Source organism: Pongo abelii, chromosome 2 (assembly GCF_028885655.2).
Source record: "Pongo abelii isolate AG06213 chromosome 2, NHGRI_mPonAbe1-v2.0_pri, whole genome shotgun sequence".
Lineage (NCBI taxonomy): Eukaryota > Metazoa > Chordata > Mammalia > Primates > Hominidae > Pongo > Pongo abelii.
Window position 1 is genome coordinate 2205786 of NC_085928.1, and position 5276 is coordinate 2211061.

At 46.0% G+C, this 5276-nt stretch overlaps 1 pseudogene; it reads right to left on the reverse strand.

The window, feature by feature from the left end:
* Nucleotides 1-3158: 3158 nt before the first annotated feature.
* On the reverse strand, nucleotides 3159-3996 carry LOC100452421 (protein CDV3 homolog; annotated as a pseudogene).
* Between the last annotated feature and the right edge of the window lie 1280 nt (nucleotides 3997-5276).

Here is a 5276-nt window from a genome sequence, read left to right on the forward strand (position 1 = left end):
TTCTTGGTTCTTGTATTAGTCCGTTTTCATGCTGCTGATAAAGATACACCTGAGACTGGGCAATTTACAGAAGAAAGAGATTTAATGGACCTACAGTTCGATGTGGCTGGCTGGGGAGGCTTTGCAATCATGATGGAAGGTGAAAGGTGCATCTCACATGGTGGCAGACAAGAGAAGATATATTTTGCAGGGAAATCCCTGTTTTTTAAACCATCAGATTTCGTGAGACTTATTCCCTGTCACTAGAACAGCACAGGAAAGACCTGCCCCCATGATTCAATCACCTCTAACCAGGTTCTTCCCAGGACACATGGGAATTGCAGGAGTTAAAATTAAAAATGAGATTTGGGTGGTGACACAGCCAAACCAATCCTTTTGCCCATAGCCCCTTTCAAATGTCATGTCCTCAAATTTCAAAACCATTCATGCCTTCCCAACAGTCCCCCAAAGTCTTAACTCATTTCAGCCTTAAATCAAAAGTCCACAGTCCAAAGTCTCATCTCAGACAAAGTAAGTCCCTTCCACCTATGAGCCTGTAAAATCAAAAGCAAATTAGTTACTTTCACGATACAATGTGGGTACAGGCATTGGGTAAATAACAACCATTCCAAATGAGAGAAATTGGCCAAAACAAATGGGCTACAGGCCCCATGCAAGTCTGAAATCCAGTGGGGCAGTCTAATCTTAAAGTTCAAAATGATCTCCTTTGACTCCATGCCTCACATTTAGGTCACGTGGATGCAAGAGGTGCGTTCCCATGGTCTTGAGCCACTCTGCTTTGTGACTTTGCAGCCGGCTGCTTTCAACGGCTGTCATTGAGTGTCTGGGACTTTTCCAGGCGAGCCCTGCAAGCTGTCAGTGGATCTACAATTCTGGGGTTTGGAGGACAGTGGCTCTCTTCTCACAGCTCCACTAGGGGGCGCCCCAGTAGGGACTCTGGAGGGGGGCTCCAATCTCACATTTCTCTTCTGCACTGTCCTAGCAGAGGTTCTCCATGAGAGCCCCCCCAACCTGCAGCAAACTTCTGGCTGGACATCCAGGTGTTTCCATACATCCTCTGAAATCTAGGTGGAACTTCCCAAACCTCAATTCTTGATGTCTGTGCACACACAGGCTCAACACCATGTGGAAGCTGCCAAGGCTCTGAAGTCACAGCCCAAGCTCTATGCTGGCCCCTTTCAGCCATGGGTGGAGCGGCTGGGAAACAGGCAGCAAGTTCCTAGGCTGCACAGAGCATGGAGATCTGGGCCCAGCCACTTTTTTCCCCTAGGCCTCCAGGCCTGCGATAGGCGGGGCTGCCATGAAGACCTCTGACATGCCCTGGAGACATTTTCCCCATTGTTTTGGGGATTAACATTCAGTTCCTCGTTAGTTATGCAAATTTCTGCAGTTGGCTTGAATTTCTCCTCAGAAAATGGGATTTTCTTTTCTATCACATTCTCAGGCTGCAAGTGTTCTGAACTGTTATGCTCTGCTTCCCTTATAAAACTGAATGTCTTTAACAGCACCCATGTCCCCTCTTGAATACTGCTGCTTAGACATTTCTTATGCCAGATAGATACCTTCAATCATCTCTCTGAAGTTCAAAGTTCCACAAATGTCTAGTGCAGGGGCAAAATGCTGCCAGTCTCTTTGCTAAAACATATCAAGAGTCACCTTTGCTCCAGTTCCCAACAAATTTCTCATTTCCATCTGACACCACCTCAGCCTGCACTTTATTGTCCATATCGCTATCAGCATTTTGGGCAAAGCCATTCAATAAGTCTCTAGGAAGTTCCAAACTTTCCCACATTTTCCTGTCTTCTTTGAGGCCTCCAAAATGTTCCAACCTCTGCCTGTTACCTAGTTCCAAAGTCACTTCCACATTTTTCAGTATTTACAGTAGCGTCCCATTCAGCGGGTACCAATTCACTGTATTAGTCCATTTTCATGCTGCTGATAAAGACATACCTGCAACTTGGCAATTTACAGAATAAAGAGATTTAATGGACTTACAGTTCCACGTGGCTGGGGAGGCCTCACAATCATGGCAGAATGTGAAAGGCACCTCTTACATGGTGGCAGACCAAAGAAGAGAACTTGTGCAGGGAAACTCCTGTTTTAAAAACCATCAGCTCTCATGAGACTTACTCACTACCATGAGAACAGTACAGGAAAGACCCACCTCCATGATTCAATCACCTCCCACCAGGTTCCCACCATGACCCATGGGAATTGTGGGAGTTACAATTCAAGATGAGATTTCGGTAGTGATACGGTTTGGCTGTGTCCCCACCCAAATCTCATGTTAAATTCCCACATGTTGTGGGAGGGACCCAGTGGGAGGTAATTGAATCATATGGGGGCAAGTCTTTCCCAAGCTGTTCTCATGATGGTGACTGAGTCTCATGAGATCTGATGATTTAAAAAGAGGAGTTCCAAAAACAACAAAAAGGCACTATTCAAATAAAAAGTTAACAACAACAACAACAAAAAAACAAGATTACTCTCTCCCTCACCCCTTCCCCAACTTGGTGGACCCCAGTTTATGGTTGAATTTATTTTGTGGTTACCTCAGAATACAACTAAAAGTTTAAATTACAAATCACAGCCCTACACAGATGATCTGAACACATCAGTTCTTTTTGGCGGTGTGTTCCAGGAAGTCTAATATAGCCACAGCCTACTACAGACAGTATTCCATAAGGGTAGGGTACAGGACAGGTTAATTAAGGGCACTTAAGTCTTCATCTTTTACATCGGATCAGAGCCCAGATGGCTGACTTTTTATGCAGGATTTCTGATAAGAATCCAGAAGAGCTGGTTTCAAGGTTCACATCGACATTTAATAACTGTAACCTTCTTATCAAGAAGTTGTGATCCACATGAAGTCCACAATGAATGCAGCAAATCTGAGGTAGTCAACCCTTACAAAGGCTCAGTATCTGCACATAAAATGATTTTGAAATGATCACTGGCTACAGGTTTGGTTTTGTATTTGCAGAGCAAATATGAAGGAACACTGTTGAAACTAGTTCACACATTTATATAACAATGAAAATTCCCCTAAATCCAATATGCATAAAGCAGTCATAACACTTTAACTTCCACGGTGAAATAGGGCTGGTCATGAAATCGACTGATCTGCATCGGTGTACGTAGATCCAGCAGAGATCAGATCATGAATGGCTATTCGTGGTGGTTAGCTGTAGTCTAGTTATCTCAGAAGGGTTAGCAAAGCCCATTCCTTCATTGTATTGTGAGTGGCTCCTTTTCTGATTTTCAGGCACAGCATACTGGTTGTCTAGCTGAAGTTTAAGGGCTTGGTTTTTTGAAACTTCATCCTTACCTCTATTTTTGTGTCTTATTACTTGAAAGCTCTTCTCCATTTCTTTATCCTTCCAGCTTTCTATGTGCTTGGCAGTTGACTGCAGGGATGGGAACTGTGTATTGCTGTAGATTTCTGGTGGTCCTTGTGGTGTTTTCCTTGTTGTGGTTAACCTGGCCCCAGGAGGCCTACACACACACACACCACTAGTCATTGCCAGTTCTGGGGTTTCTGTAACAATTACTGGAGCAAGAGGTGCTTGTACCGGAGCTGTTTTATTCCAGGGACCTGAAGATTTTTCTGTATCACCACCACCTCCACCTTCTTCCCAGTTATCACCTGGATCTTGTCTCTTCAATATCTTCTTCCTTTTCACTTATTTGCATTGCCTGAACCCCGAGGCCTCTGTAATCAACCTCTTTTTACTCCAAGCCTTTCCATTCACCTTCGTCCTTCGCAGCCTTGGTGGCGGCCCCTGCAGGGCCCGCAGCCTCCGCGCTCGCGGTCCCGCCTTCGCCCAGCCAGGCCCCTGCGCCCCCTCCGCCGCCCTCTAGAATGCGGAGCTCCACTGCTCCCGCCGCGCTGCCTGCTGCGCCCGCGGAACTCGCCGCCCCGTTGGTCTGCTCCTTCTTCTTCTTGTCCCGATTGGCAAAGAAGTTGTGCAGGCTCCGCTCCTCTGTCGCGGCCATGGCCTCGGCCTCCTGGACCCGGATGGGTGGAGCCGGCGGCGGGCGCGGTCCGCGGGGCTCCCAGCTCCGGGTCGAGGCCGGTTCTGGCGACGCCTCAGCCCCGCGGCGTCTCCCCGGCGTGCGCGGCGGGGCGGGTGGCTCCCCCTGCGGGCTGGCTGGCGATTTTTGTTCTACATTGAGGCCCTTTTTACTTTAACTTGAAAGAAGTTCTTTGACAGAGTATGTTGCCTGGTGAAGTAAGTAACTTGAAGTATGCGTGAGGATTGTGAAATGTCTCATGAGTATGCCAATCCTGAAGGTGGAACCAAAAAGCCTTTGATGTAAAGGGCAGTGGATGCTGGAGGCTCTACGTCAGGTGCTGCTAATGCCTCATGTAATTAGCTCTAAATTGTATAGTAAACTGCAGTGGGAAGAATATGTTTTCTGGTGAGGCTAAGGGGTTCACTGATCTGTCCTTACAAATTCAGAGCAACATGAACAAAACCTCAGCTAAAACCCATTTAAGTGTCATGGATTGTGCATGATGTTTAAGAATTCCTTATATACTTCTGCCCAAATTTTCAAGGTATTGGCTGCTCTATAGATGCAGTGATTGTCCCAGCCAGCTTTGTTTTCAACCTTTTGGTGTGTCTTTATGTTCACTTAGAGAGTCAGGGCGAAAGACAGGTGATGTCGCACTTCTGTTTTTAATGATTACAGCTTAAAATACCTATTAATAGTAGTTTTTGGTCCTTTAAAGGGACTTGAAGAGCTACGCAGGATTACAGAAGACTGTCCACCTAGTGAGATGGTCTGGCAGTTTCCTAGTTTTGTATCTTTGGTTCAATAGAAATATCTGAAAGTGGTAATGTGACCACTTGATGCAGAGTCCGGGTTTCTCTGTAATAAACCCCTTTGCCAAATGCATGAGTTGCAGACTTGCTACTGGCAAGAGTGAAGCAAGTGGGCGAGTAAAACTATTTTGATGTGGGAGCATTTTCGGATAGGAGTTTAGTCTTGATGAAAGTGTCCGTGCAGGAATTGGACTCCGAGGAGGGTTACAGTATCTCCTGATGGGACCTGCCACCCACGTCTGGGCAATAATGTTGATATTTGAGGTGGCAGGTACAATGTCTGCCTTCTGATGTATTTGGGTGAGTAGCTGAGCCAGCCAAGGGGAGGTTGAATGATTAAATCAGAAATGAGATTCTTGGTAAGCTGAAGACTTTATTTGGGAACCAAAAACCTTAAAAAATAGTCTCTTCATTGTTGAACTGCGTATTTTCCATGAAAAGTATGCA